The sequence below is a fragment of the Bos indicus x Bos taurus genome, chromosome 5, assembly GCF_003369695.1.
Source record: "Bos indicus x Bos taurus breed Angus x Brahman F1 hybrid chromosome 5, Bos_hybrid_MaternalHap_v2.0, whole genome shotgun sequence".
NCBI classification, from domain to species: domain Eukaryota; kingdom Metazoa; phylum Chordata; class Mammalia; order Artiodactyla; family Bovidae; genus Bos; species Bos indicus x Bos taurus.
In genome coordinates, this window is record NC_040080.1 from 76927915 (window position 1) to 76943417 (window position 15503).

At 37.2% G+C, this 15503-nt stretch overlaps 1 pseudogene; it reads left to right on the forward strand.

Moving 5' to 3' along the window:
• The first annotated feature begins 3865 nt into the window (after positions 1-3865).
• LOC113893750 lies at positions 3866-5212 on the forward strand (annotated as a pseudogene).
• Positions 5213-15503: the final 10291 nt, after the last annotated feature.

The window sequence follows — 15503 nt, forward strand, 5'->3', positions numbered from 1 at the left end:
AAATTTGGTTCAAGTCAATCTCTGCTACAAAGCACAAAGTAGATAACGCCAACTAATCTGTCCCTGGGCTTAGGATTTATTAAGCTTTTCCTGTACAACCATGTCTTCTTGGAACTTTCCATTTATGTTACAGATTCTAGTCTTTGAAACACATCTATTTAACCTCAATTTTTTTCATTTGTAAACATGAGAAAATACCTCATTTATTATGTAAATTAAATGAGTTTCCATTTGTAAAATGTATAGTGCAGTACCTGGTATAAGGTAGATAATAAATTGTAGTTACTATCATTATTATCCAGAATTCAGTTGTGACTAACTGGTCTTCCACACATCTCAAGCTCAATCAATATTCCATTTGTTTTTTGTTTTCAATTATCAATTCCAGTCTTCTGTTTCTGAAGTGTTCTCTTACTCCTCAGAAGGTTCTAGAAAAAGTCTGATCATTGATGTTTACAATTTACAGTGTCCACAACAGAAATACAATGCTACTGGCATTCACAGAGTCAAAATAACACGCGGAGTATTAGTTAAAATGTTCTTGCATGTGTGGCCACTGGTATTATTGCCTGCTGAGCAGTCTCCCCAGGTTTCTTAATCTTCTGATGTTCTAGCTGGCCCTTTCCCCATCTTCACAAAACCCAAGGACTCTTTCACTTAAGCTTAAGCTGCTCATACAGGTGGTGATTTCTCCACTTTCTCTAGTCCTTACAACTCCATATGACAGCAGTGGACAACTGCTGTTAGTAATGGCTTTTTAAAGACTATTCATGCCTCAGACATTTTATTGTCTTACTTTCATTAATGTTATTGTAACAATTTCTAGTCTCATTCTGTAGTCATAGAGTGAAATATTTTTTATTAAGCTAGAACTGCATTAATGTAACAGCTGAACCACCCTAAATCTGAAAAGCCCCTGAATCTGAAAAGTCTTAAGAGGGTGTTTTCCTCTGAAATAAAAACATTGGCTTGCTCAAATTATGGGTTTCTTCTTATGCCCTGTTAACTACTTCCTGTTTACTCTTGTTGGTATGTTAGATTCCAATCCACTGGGGAAGACAGCATGTAATTATGTACTTGTCACCTTCCTTCCTTCTGGATCCCGAGAGTACCACCTTGGACTCACTGGGCCACTTCATTGCTTTCATATAGTATATGAAAGATTTTACTTTACATTTCTCAATTTTCTCAAATAGTACCCTTTTCTTCTTTATTCATCCCTGTGAGGGGGCAATAAACAAACAATTAGATTCAGTTATGTCACTTAACTGATATGAACAGGTAGTGGTTGGTTTAATGACAAAAGTCCAGCATTCTTGATTCCCCACACAGCTCAAAACTACCCTCCCTCAGGAAAAGAGAGAGGACCTTGTTAGCTATATCAGAGGAAAGCTGAATTAATCCAAGAAAACTGGTGTATAGCTGTTACCAAAGCAAATTCTGTTTTTTTCTCTCTCTTGGTAAGGAGGATTAGTAAATCTGGCATAAGGATTTTAAAGAATATGTAATGATGGTGTGCCATGATAGTCAATTAGACACTCCTATTTCCTTGGTAGCTCAGGCTATAAAGAACCCGCTTGCAATGCAGGAGACGCAGGTTTGATCCCTGGGTAGGGAAGGTACTCTGGAATAGGAAATGGCAGCCCACTCCAGTATTCTTGCCTGGAAAATCCCACAGACACAGGAGCCTGGTGGGCTACAGTCCATAGGGGTCACAAAATAGTCAGACACGACTGAGCAACTAAACAAAACTCAATGATATCGCAGCTTAGATTAAAACACTGAAGAAGCTATGTGTGACTTTGGTGCCTTCGTGAAAAATATAGTCTGCTTTGAAAGCCTGAGATGTTTTATAGACAATGACAGTTATACAAAAAGGAATCCAATGAAACTGGTTAAATACTAATGTGAGGGATGCAAAAAAAGACTTCTAAAGAAGGCCCATTTATTCTGTGAGCATTTTACGGCCTTGGATAGGCCAAGATGTATAAAACTGAGTTTGGGAGTAGGGGACATGGAGACCTAAGTTACTCTATCACTATAGAGTTGGACAAATTGAAGTTGTGTTCCTTAAAGGAGAGGACAAGAAAAGTCACAAGAGTAAGAAAAATACAGGAGGCTGACATCAAGTTGGGCTGTTTTCTGTTACTGTGAAATGATGAGCATCCCTGCACATTACCACCTTCATTAAAGTCATCTCTACATATAAAATCTTTGAATGTTTTAAATGGCTACTGGGGAAAAGACCAAAGTCTACAGCTGGATTAACATGTCATAAAACAGGTAACATGAACAGGAAGATGCATAATTTGTAAACTAGACTAAGTAGATGGAAGCAGGAACTCAGAGCCAGAAATAATTATGAGGTCTCAAGACCTCAAGGGACACATATAAAACTCTAGGAAAATGAACATCTACAATCCATAGAATAGTGATGGATTGAATCAACCTCATCCATGTCTTTGGTGGCCCCAGAGAACCAAGATGACCTCTGAGTTATACATGTTATGTTTGACCATTTTATAAAGAAAAAAATATTAAGTATTGTTTACGATCTGAAATACTGAAATCTTAAATTGAGTTCTGAAAATAATAATATCCATAAGGATAGCACTAACTTGCCTTCTTTATCTTATTATCTCTGAAGTTAAATAACTGCTGAAAAACATTTAAAGAAAATAAGCCCCCCAAAACTTCAAACTGTCAAGCATTTGGGCACATTAATGAATTATTGATATTAATTGATATTCATTGATATTCATTAATGAATTAATGAATAATTTTATTAGTTACATGTGAAACATCAACGTGCCTTGGCAATCTTTTCTTCTGTCCTGGACAAATTTATATTCCACTTTTTGTAGTTCTCTCCACATCTTTACTGCTATCTTCAAGGCCCCGTCTTTGTCCTCTACTACCTAACCTCACTTTTTGAAGATGACTTAGCGTTCTGCTTAATAAAGAAACTTGAAGTCATCAAATAATATTTCTTAAACTTCTTTCCCATCTCTGAAAATATTCTTGCATCTATAGGAATAATTTAATCTCAGAGGGATCCTCACACCTCTTCCAGACTTTGCTACTTTCTCTCTTTCCATTACATTCAAATTTTTCTTCCCTACTAGCAACACATTCTCAGACTACAATCAATTTCTCTCATACTAAAAAATTAACTCCTTAACTCTTATTCTCCCAAACACCACCCACTACCTATTTTCCCTTCTCATACAAACTTGTCATAAGCATTGTCTTTATTTTTTTTACTTAACTCACAGCATACTTATTCTCAATCCAACAAATATTTCTTTAGCAACTACTCTATATCCAGCACTGGGCTATGTACAACCATTACAAAATTGCTCTGCCTCTACCATTCCGCTGAAACTGTACTAAGAGATTATCATGTGAAATCCTAATTGTCAAATCCAAAGCCTATTTTTAGATCCTTATATTTCTTGACCTTTCTGCAGCATTAGATTTCTTTCACTCTCACCTTCTTGAAATTCTTGTAATCTGTGATAGTTTATTCTTCTTTTCTACTTCTTTGACAATTTCTTCTTTATATATTCTTAGTGGAAAAAGCTTCAGAAAAGGGTAGAGTGAAGATTACTATTGAGGTCAACTACCCTGACAAATTTTTCCCTTGGCAAAAAGTGATAGGACCCTCATCTACGTACAGCCTATCAGGGACATAAGTTTGGACTCAGCAGATCCATCTCTTTATTCAAAGCTTTTTGAGAGCAGGGTCTTTGATGTCTTCACTACATTATTTCCAGAACTTAGAAGATTTTTCCAGCACAGAATGAGCAGTCAATAAATATTTTTTGTAACAGTTTTATTGAGAAAGAATTGATGTACCATAAAATTCACTGTTTTAAAGTGCACAATTCACTTTTAGTATAGTCACGCCAGTTCATAATTTTTATAACATTTTTATCACCTCAAAAAGAAATCCTTCACTCATTAACACTTTTCATCCTCTTTCCTCCCCGCAACCCTTGGAAGCCACTAATTTATTTTTCTCTGGATTTGCCTATTCTGGACATCTTATAAAAATGGAATCATATAATGTGTGGTCTTTTCTTGTCTCGTTCTTTTACTGTGGCTGAAAAACATTCCATTGTATGAATATATCACATTCTGTTTATCCATTCATCAGGTGCTGCACATTTGGGTTCTTTCCACTTTTTGAGCTATTATGAAGATGCTGCTATGAACAGTCACATATAGGATTTAGTGTGGACACATATGATACATTCTTTTGGGGATATGTCAAGGAGTGGAACTGCTGGGTCACATGAAAATTCTGTGTTGAACATTCCGAGGGACTGCCATACTGTTTTTGTGAAATGGCTGAACCATTTTACAGTTTCACCAACAATTAATGAGATTTCCGATTTCTTCACATCCTCACTGACGCTTGCTATTATCTGTCTTTTTTTAACCATCCTAGTAGGTGTGAAATGGTATCTAATTGTTGTTTTCATTTGCATTTATCTAACAGTTAATGATGTTGAGCACCTTCTCAGGTTCTGATTGGCCATTTATAGTCCATAAATATTTTATAAATGAATGTGTTCAGTCAGAGACTCTGAGGCAGGCTCTCAGGAACACCATCCATAGTTATTCAGATAGTCATTGTCTAATAGCAATGAATGATCAGCAGAAGTTGGGAGTACCTTATGAACAAATGATTGCGTATCCAACTGCCTTAATTAGCCAACATAGCTGATGTCTAAACCTGGTTTGTTTTGTTCAGTATTGACTTCTGATTTTGATATTATCAAAGACAATTAGTACTACTTATTCTGAGTTCAAATTCTTTCAAGCAAATATAACAAAAGAAAAAGTAGCTTTTCCCATGGCAGCCACTGAAGAGCATCAGCCATGGCTCTGTGCCATCCCATGGCCATAGGCCTCAACAAGGGCCACAGGTGACCAAGAACAAGAAGTGAGCAAACTGAGACATAGCTGCCACCGCTTCACCAAACACACCAAGTTTGTGCAGGACATGTGCGGCTTCGCCCCTGATGAGTGGCAGCTCATGGAACTGTTCAAAGTCTCCAAGGACAAGTTGGCCCTCAATTTCATCAAGAACAGGGTGGGGACACACGTTCCTGCCAAGAGAAAGAATGAGGAGCTGAGCAATGTCCTGGCCACCATGAGGAAAGTGGTAGCGAAGAAGGACTGAGCCTTTTCCTTCTGTGCGTAATAAAACCTTCCCGTGGAAAGAAAAAAAAAGAGAGAGAGAGAGAAAGAGAAGAAAAAGTCAAGGGCCTATAAGAAAATCAATTGTCAGAGGGGATGACTGGCTTACACCACTTGGGGGACCAGGAGCCAGGAGTTATCCTGACTCTAATCTATCTTGATTTCCCTGTTCAAATGCTAATATGCAATATGGAATTATTTCTGAGGTGACTGTACTGTAATAAAAGGTAGTGGGCTTAGGCTGCCTAGCTGCTTTTGCCCAATCCTTATAGCAACTCCAGTATCTTTTAGGAAATAGCTTTTAATCCTATAAATACAATATGGTGGGACTGTAATTTCCCTAACCAACAGATATCCTTGTTCACCATACTAGGCCAATTAGAAACTTCTTTTCTAGAATGTTTTTTTTTTAACCTTTTTATTATTAAATAAAGCACAGATACAGAAAGTGACACAAAATAAATGTATAAAAGTGAATTATTAAAAGCCAACACCCCTGTAACCACCACCCCATTATGAAAAAGAAACCTTGCAACTACTCCAGAAGTCCCTTCATGTTGCGCATCCCAAAGGCTATTCCTTTTCTACAAAATAATCACCATCATGACTCTTACAATGTTTGCTTTTTACATTTCTTTGTGATTTAATCATGTAAGTGTCTCTAGGCATTGCAGTTTAGTCTTGCCCCATTTTTAAAAAGTCTATGGGGACTACCCTGGTAGTCTAGTGGTTAAGACTTCACCTTCCAATGCAGAGGGTGTGGTTTGATCCCTGGTTGGGGACCTAAGATCCCACATGCCTCATGGCCAAAAACCAAAATAGAATACAGAAGCAATATTGCAGAAAATTCAATTAAAAAAAAAACCTAATATGTCTTTTAAGAATCTTTTAATCTGCAGACTCTCCGTTATTCCTCTTTCTTAAAATACATTTTTTGAAGAATCTAAAACCATTTGACCTATAGAGTATTCCAAAGTCTGGATTTTGCTGATTACACACTCATGGTGCAGGTAAAATTCTCCTCTTTCCTATTTCTTATGAAGTAGCAGTTGAAATCCAGCCAACTAATCAAATGTGTTAGAAAGCACACTACATCCAGTTTTCTCACTTTTTTGATACTAGAAGCCATTGATGCTTAATGCTTAGCTCCATTAATTCACTGAAGATTGCAAAAATGCTTACATTTTAATTTTATCATTTTATTTTCATTTATTTGCTGATATAATTTTATGTTACTTGGCTACCCCATGGTACAGTCTATATAGGAAAGGCAGATTAAATATATGATTCTTTTCTTTCTCTACTTTTCAAGAAAATGAATTGGTTCCCTGTTACCCTCAAAAATCACTCCAAAATCACTGCAGATGGTGACTGCAGCCATGAAACTAAAAGACGCTTGCTCCTTGGAAGAAAAGCTCTGACCAACCTAGATAGCATATTAAAAAGCAGAGACATTACTTTGCCAACAAAGGTCCATCTAGTCAAAGTTACGGTCTTTCCAGTAGTCATGTATGGATGTGAGAGTTGGACTATAAAGAAAGCTGAGTGCCAAAGAATTGATGCTTTTGAACTGTGGTGTTGGAGAAGACTCTTGAGAGTCCCTTGGACTGCAAGGAGATCCAACCAGTCCATCCTAAAGGAAATCAGTTCTGAATATTCATTGGCAGGGACTGATGCTAAAGCTGAAGCTCCAATACTTTAGCCACCTAATGCAAAGAACTGAGTCATTGGAAAAGACCTTGATGCTAGTAAAGATTGAAGGCAGGAGGAGAAGGGGACGACAGAGGATGAGATGATTGGATGTCATCACCAACTCGATGGACATGAGTTTGAGTAAACTCCAGGAATTGGTGATGGATAGGGAAGCCTGGCATGCTGCAGTCCATGGGGTCACAAAGAGTCAGACACACTGAGCAACTGAACTGACTACCCTCAAAAGGTGGCCAATTGTTTTTTTCCCCAATGTCATTATGATTATTCATTATCACACATTTAAACTTATCTAACGGACTTTGATCCATTGTAATCATTATCCTTGTGCTAAGTCGTTTCAGTAGTGTCCAACTGTTTGCGACCTTATGGACTGTAGCCTGCCAGGCTCCTCTGCCTGTGGGATTCTCCAGGTAAGAATATTGGAGTGAGTTGCTGTGCCCTCCTATAGAGGATCTTCCTGACCCAGAGATCGAACTTGAGTCTCTTAGGTCTCCTGCATTGGCAGACAAATTTTTTTACCACTAGCACCTTCTGGGAAACCCTCTTATCCTCATTGAAGCTCAAATACTGTCATGTTTGAGCAATAGAAGCTTACTCCAGTTGATTCCTGTATTCTATTGGCACAATTTTTTTTCTAGAAAGAAGATATTTTATTTTCAGCACTTAAGTTGTATATTTTATGATCTAGCATATGTTTTTGTTTTGAGCTACTCCTCGAGGGGGAAACCTCATATTTTCGGTGATTAGATGTTAATGGTCATAATTCAGTGAGAACCACAGCATAACAAAGAGACAGAGTTAGGAAATCTGCAGCATTCACACAGTTCATACTATTTCACTCAACTGCACTCCTGGAATTATGTCGATTGATTAATCCAGGTCAATTCAGAGACTTTCACCAATCTATGTGTCTGATCTTTTCTTATGATCAGATTCAGGTTATATATTTTTGGCAGAAATACCACAGAAGTGGTAAAAATGTAAAGAATGGTATTTACAATTAAACCTAGGCTCGGACATGCTCACTGCTACTACCATTCATTGCTTTTAGACCCACTCAGGAGAAATCAAAGATTACTAGAATGAGTTCTACTTAGCAGGTATCAGGCTAACTCTCCTGCACATGATACATTTAAATTCTGGACAACATTTGTTTCAAAAAATTTTTGTTTGAGCCAATCAGTTGAAGGCTCTGGAGAATGAAAAAGACAGGCAAAAACTAAAGGAATGTTGACTCTTGAAATAAGGGATGTACTGTGTGATATTTGTGTTCCGAAGTCTTTTTGCTTGAGGGAAATCCCTTGTCTGTGAGACATATGGTAGCTAGAACTCAAGTAGAAAACTGAGATCTTAGTGGCATGAGGAATCATAAGACTGAGTGTAGAGCTGCTGGAACACCCGGAATGGGGAGCCTTGAGAATAAAGAAGTCTGAAAATCTGCATAAAAATTCCATCCGAGTCTTTGGCTGATCACAGAACTATACCCTTGTAGGGAAACTCTATGGAACCCCATAGAAAACAACAGTGGAAAGAGGGAAGGAGTTTAGCACATTTCAATTACTGTCTATCACAAGGGAGACTGAACTGAGTTTGTATCCAGTCAAGTTAACTACTGCTGGAAAAACAACTAATGTTCTTCTGAGGAAAACAGCAAAATCCAGTGTCCCTATAATGTCCAGTATACAACAAAAATGCTTGAAAAATCCCATGGACAAAGAAGCCTGGCAGGCTATAGTCCATGGGGTCGCAAGGAGTCAGACAAGACTGAGCACACATGCATACAATAAAAATGATTAATTTGCAAAGAAACAGAAAAATAAGACCCATGGACAAGAGAAAAAACAATTAAGAGAAAGCAATCCTGGATGGCCTAAATGTTGGAATTAGCAGACAAGGATTTCAAAACAGCTATAGAAATTTTGTCATAATGGATTAAAGGATAGATAGCAGTAGAGAAATATCAGTAGAAAAATGAAAACTATTATTTTAATCCCAGTGGAAATTTCTGGGTATCATTTTGTTCTTAGGTCTGTCAGATGCCTCAGTGCTTCTTCCAGGTTTCTTCCACCAAGACAGTGATAACATACAAGCCTGAGGATACCAGTGTTTTGGGGCTGGGAGGGACAGCTTATTCATTTAATTCTATTATAAATGCTCTCCAGATGGTTTTGTTATCTAGTTTCTCGCTTTACTTTCATGTAAAGATTCAAGAAAATTCTGCTGCCACTCTGCCACCTTCTTCCCGGAACTCCTGAAATTTGAATCTTGAGCAGACTTAGTAAAGATACTGAAAATAGTTGAAATACATTCATCTCAGTGGGGGTGTCCTAACTAAAATAGTGCTAATATAACTTCTCCTATCATTCTTGTTAATTGATGCCCAGAGCTGCTTTGATTCTCAATATCCTTCTGAAAAACACCTTTTTACTTAAGTAAACCAGAAATCATACTTTATGAAAGTGAAATGCTTTAAGACCTATAGTCTCAGAAAAAGAGCAAAATATAAAAAAAGAAACTTGACTGTGTTAATAGTAAAGTAGATGCAGTCTCAGAATTGGCTCTGGGCGGAAGTTAAAAAAGAAGTCTCTCCACAAAATGTTGGCCATTATACTATCTTCACAAGGGTCTGGAGTCTAAATCTTCTGTAGTTGAGGGTTGAGATTTAAGTGGCATTGGTGTGTTGTGTTTCCTAGAAGGCCCCTGGAAGAAGAAAACAAACCCTCCCTGGAAGAGTATACTCTTATGTTAGCCTTAATGTCTACAAATAGAGTTCCAACTATTTAATAATAATTTTAAAATTACAAACACAAAAGGAAAAAATCAGAAATAGAATAAATAATATACTAGAGAAACAGACTACAGATACTTAAATTATCAGATAAACATACAAAATTACTCTGATGTATTTCCAGGAATATAACAGAGATTGAAATATCTGAGAATGAGAAAAAGGTAATAGGAACTGATCAGGAAGATTTGAAAGCTAGTACACTGAACTCATAAAAATGAAAATGTAATAAATGTAAAACTCAACCAAAGAATTAGAAAGCAGGTTAGATACAGCTGACTAGAATGAATGAGTTTTAGAACTGAAAAAATTTTCAGATTGCAAATTGAGGGAACAAATTGATGTAAAACACCAAAGTGGGTTTTGGAGACATAAAGTACAGAGTGAGAAGGGCTAATTAGAATTCCTCAAAAGGCAGTTGAGTTAAGGAAAGACAATATGAGAAGAAATAATGACTAAGGGAATTCCCTGGTGGTCCATTGGTTAGGACTCTGTGCTTCCACTGCCAGGGTCCTGGGTTAAATCCCCGGTTGTAGAACTAAGATCCCACAAGCTGTGTAGCACAGCCAAAAAGAAAGGAAAAAAAAAAAATAATGGCTAAGAATTTTCTAAAATCAATTCAAGACATAACCACATTCAGGAAGTCCAACAAATGCCAAACTGTATAAATAAAAAGAAATCCATACCTACATACAAAATAAAGCTGCAGAGCAACAAAGACAGGAAGAAGGTCTTAAAAGCAACTAGAAAGAAAAGATAGATTACCCACAAGGGAGACATAGTTAAACTGGCAGCTAATGCCTTAATAATAATGGGAGCCAGAACATAGTGGAATAATATATAATCAGAATGACCTTCTGAAAATGAAATACACTATTCAAAATAAATAAATAAATAAAACCAAGAGGATTTACCACTAAATGATTCTCACTGAGGGAACAACTCAAGAATGTACTTCAATAAGAAAGTAAGTGATTCCAGTAAGATGTCCTGAGATGCACCTATCAAGCAGGAAAGTGGAAACTTTACTCAAACAGGACACCAGTGATCTTCAGAGCCATGTATGAAGAAAACACTGTTTATTTCTTCCAACCATGGTTTTAGATTCACCTGTATCTGATTTTGCCAACAGATTCTAAAGCCTCTGTCATTAGGACCTTGAATGCTTTCTAAGCAATATATTTTTTAAAAAGAAAAAAGAAAAACTCAATGCCTTTCTTAAACATTACTAGCTGGGGTGAATTTTATATTTCTATAGTCAAAGGGACTTGCTTTTGGCTAACAAACACATTTTTGGAACAGCTTGCTCTATCTGAATCAGGAAGCAGAGAAAAGAAGCAGTCAGATCAGCAGGAAGAACAAATGTTGCAAATGGAACAAAACATGGACAGATGGTTGAATCTGTGTTAGATCACTCTGAACCATTGTGAAGGCAAGTAGGGACATTAATTGTTCAGAGCCTGCACATAGTGAAATGGGGGGAAACTATTCAATATATTGCATGTGAATTTCCCAATACTCTACAGAGAAGAATCACTGATACACATGTATGATGTTTGCCTGGAAGAAATTAAAAGTTTTGGCATTTCCACCCAAAGCACATCTTAGTTTTACATTTCCAGAGTAAAGGTCTTCACTAGATTATTTATCATTATGGTCATCTTGTTTGATGTCTTTTGCATTGGTCGAAAGCTGGGAGATAATAGAACACTTTGGAAACACTTGCTTACTAAAAAAGTCAGGTTATAAGTCCTCATTACTTCAGTTATTGCCAGGTGTCCTTAAATTATTGTCATCAAAAAATGTGAGAATCTTGCCTATAAAAGGCAAAATTGTGAAGAGGGCAACAGTTTATTTCACCATAACCTAAATTAAAATTAAATTTTTTTCTTTCATCATCTTTCTTCTTCATGAAGATTTGACCTCCAGAGCCAAAATTACTGTTCTTTGCTACATTTATCTCAGCTATGTATTAAGAACTCAATATTATCTAACTTGCACTGTAGTATTTCTAATTATTAACCCTTCCAAGGTTGAATTTTTACGAGAATTTTTTTTAACCAGAATGAAACACTAATTGATAGAATGTCCAGTAATTTAGCAAATTTCTGAACATCTACTGTATCAAGGTGGGATATCAACTCATTAGAGAAAAGATATATTTTGGAGATAAATGGATAGCCATCTGGAGGAAAGTGAAATTAGACTCCTACCTCAGATGATAGACACACATAGTAAGAGATTCAAGATTAATTATCATGAAGTTGAAAGTAAAAATCATAAAACTTCAGACTAAAATACAGTAAAATTTTTAATTATTCTTCACATTAAGCCTTGCTACTGCTAAGTTGCTTTAGTCCTGTCCGACTCTGTGTGACCCCATGGACGGCAGCCCACCAGGCTCCCCCGTCCCTGGGATTCTCCAGGCAAGAACACTGGAGTGGGTTGCCATTTCCTTCTCTGATACGTGGAAAGTGAAAAGTGAAAGTGAAGTCGCTCAGTCGTTTCCGACTCTTAGCGACCCTATGGACTGCAGCCTACCAGGATCCTCCGTCCATGGGATTTTCCAGGCAAGAGTACTGGAGTTGGGTGCCATTGCCTTCTCCGACATCGTCTTAGTATAAAACAAAACTGAGTATATTTTTTAAAATATTAAAAATTTGACTATATGAAAATTTAAATGTCTAAACAGTGAAAGACATCATATAAAAAGTTAAGATGATAAATGAAAATGGAGAAAATATCTGCAACACATATGATAGATACATAAAACCAGTATAGGTGATGTTTAAGAGCACAAGCTCAGGAATGAGATTGCCATATACAGATACTGCTGCTGCTGCTGCTAAGTTGCTTCAGTCGTGTTCACCTCTGTGCGACCCCAGAGATGGCAGCCCACCAGGCTCCCCCATCCCTGGGATTCTCCAGGCAAGAACACTGGAGTGGGTTGCCATTTCCTTCTCCAATGCAAGGAAGTGAAAAGTGAAAGTGAAGCCACTTAGTCGTGTCCGACTCTTTGCGACCCCATGGACTGCAGCCCACCAGGCTCCTCCATCCATGGGATTTTCCAGGCAAGAGTACTGGAGTGGGGTGCCATTGCCTTCTCTGATACAGATACTAGTTACACCATATTCTAGTCTTTTGGTCTTAGGCAAGTTACTTAACTCCTTTGAGCCTCAAATTTATTCATCTATAAAATGGAGATAATAATAGGGTTAGCTGAGAACTATTATTATTGCTCATAGTATACAAAGAGTCAATTGAATCAATAAGAAAAACCAACAGATCCAATAGAAATTCAACATCAGTTAAAACCCAGCTACCTTTTCATATAACTTTCTGCTACTCTGTGACACAATTTTGGCGTATCAAATTGTCTTAGTCTGTATTCTCTTTAAATTGACATTATACTTCTTTGCTTCCATACTTTGCTGTTCTCTTAGCTCAATCTAAAAATTCTCCATCTAGTCTTCACACAAGAAAACATCACCCATATTCTAAATCCTAACTCCAATCCTGACTTCCCTATAGAGTGTTTCTGATTAGAGAATGGTGCATTCTCTCCCTTTCTTTCTGAATTTCTAAGGTGCTTATAATACTAGTTTCTACATATAATCAAACTTGGTTTTTCCTTTCAAAGTAATGAGTGTACATGTTTTATCTCCTATAGAAATTTGTGAATTTTCACAGGACAGGAAATTCACGTATTCTATTTCTATATCCTCACAGTGCATAGTAAGTATTCACTGTATAAATGTTTAATTTTTTATTTTCCATAACTTGATCTATTACAAAGCATTGAGAATATATATGAAATTCTCACACCCATAATTTGTCCACCCCACCCATTCCACCCACACACATAGAAAAAACAACAATAACAACAACAAACATTTCCCAAACAGCACATAGCTTCTTTATTTACACTTAACTGTAAATACATAGGATAGGCACAACTGAGTGACTGAGCACACACACACATCAATACATGTTGGAAATGATCTGGGATGTAGTCTGGCATGGATAGTTTAAACGTCAGTCCAGGTGATTTTATCGTGTCTAAGATGAGAACCACTTTTTAAAATAAAATTATTAACTATAGGCATAAATTTAATTTTAACATAGAAGTAAATATCTGTGTGCAAAGAAGTGGGAAGAAGGCAAAACTAAAAGTCAGAAGATGTGGGATCATGTCTGGTACAATCTTCTGCCATGAGCCACCTTTGTGTCTTTGGGAAATTCACCTAATCTATATGGGCTTTAGTTTTCTATGTAAAATTAGGATGCTGGACTAGTCATTCTCAAATGTTCCAACTTCATGGTTTTTTGGAGGGTAATAGCTATAACATCCTATGCTATAAAATCTGAAATTTTAAAAAGTATGCAACAACAGAAAATTCTCTGTGATGTTGAGAGTGATTATCATTGTTTATTTAGTGACTATAAATATTTTTATTGTGTTTTTTTTTGATACCACAATGATGGATATATGTCATTGTGTATTTGTCCAAACATAGACAAAGAATGTATAACACTGAGAGTGAACCATAATGTAAACTATGGACTTTGGGTAATAATGATATCAATGTAGGTTCATCAGTTGTAACAAATGTACCACTCTGAAGGGGGACGGTGATAATAAGAAGGTTATGCATGTGTCATTGTTGGGGATATATAGGAATTCTCTGTACTTTCTCCTCAAATTTGCTGTGAATATTTAACTGTTCTTAAAGATTATTTAAATTTAATTGTGTCTTTTAAATGAATATTATTTTTCGTACACACATATGACTTTTTCCCATAACCTATTTATTGTATCTGGGCTTCCTTGGTGGCTCAGATGGTAAAGAATCTGCCTGCAGTGCAGAAGACCTGGGTTCAATCCCTCGGTTGGGAAGATCCCCTGGAGAAGCACATAGCAACCCACTGCAGTATTTTTGCCTGAAGAATCCCCATGGACAGAGGAGCCTGGTGGGCTACTGTCCATGGGGTCATGAAGAGTCGGACATGACTAAGCAACTAAGCACACAGCACATTTATCATACCCAGTACAATAATCAGCTCACCCTGAAAATAAAGATCAAAACAGCTGAGATGAATTTATACTTGATGGCAGAGCAGGACATCATTTCATTTCTCCAAAGCAACATTTGAGAATGATAAACTAGCCCACTCTTGAGTTATTGTGAATTATTTTCCCAGTAGTGATGATGAGCAGATCCTAATCCTTCTACTGGCTCCATACCTCTTTCTACCAGCAGTACCTATTTTTCTGCTCTCAGCTAAATTTAAGAAAGCAATATGTGGTCATAAATTCAGGCAAAACAAAGTAATTGATTAGAGTAGTAGCTAAGCTCTAGTGACACCTCATTACTAGAAAGTCTTACCCTCATTATCCCAGAGGCTTAGTATACTGCTACTGCTGCTAAGTCACTTCAGTCGTGTATGACTCTGTGCGACCCCATAGACGGCAGCCCACCAGGCTCTCCCATCCCTGGGATTCTCTAGGCAAGAACACTGGAGTGGGTTGCCATTTCCTTCTCCAGTGCATGAAAGTGAAAAGTGAAAGTGAAGTCACTCAGTCGTGCCCGACCCTCAGCGACCCCATGGACTGCAGCCTTCCAGGCTCCTCCGTCCATGGGATTTTCCAGGCAAGAGTACTGGAGTGGGGTGCCATTGCCTTCTCCGAGGCTTAGTATAACTGCTGTCAATTCTCAATCATAAGTACTAACAAAAGGAGATTTGGGGAATGAGGATTAATACAGATAATTCAAGGAATTTTATATTGAGTTTA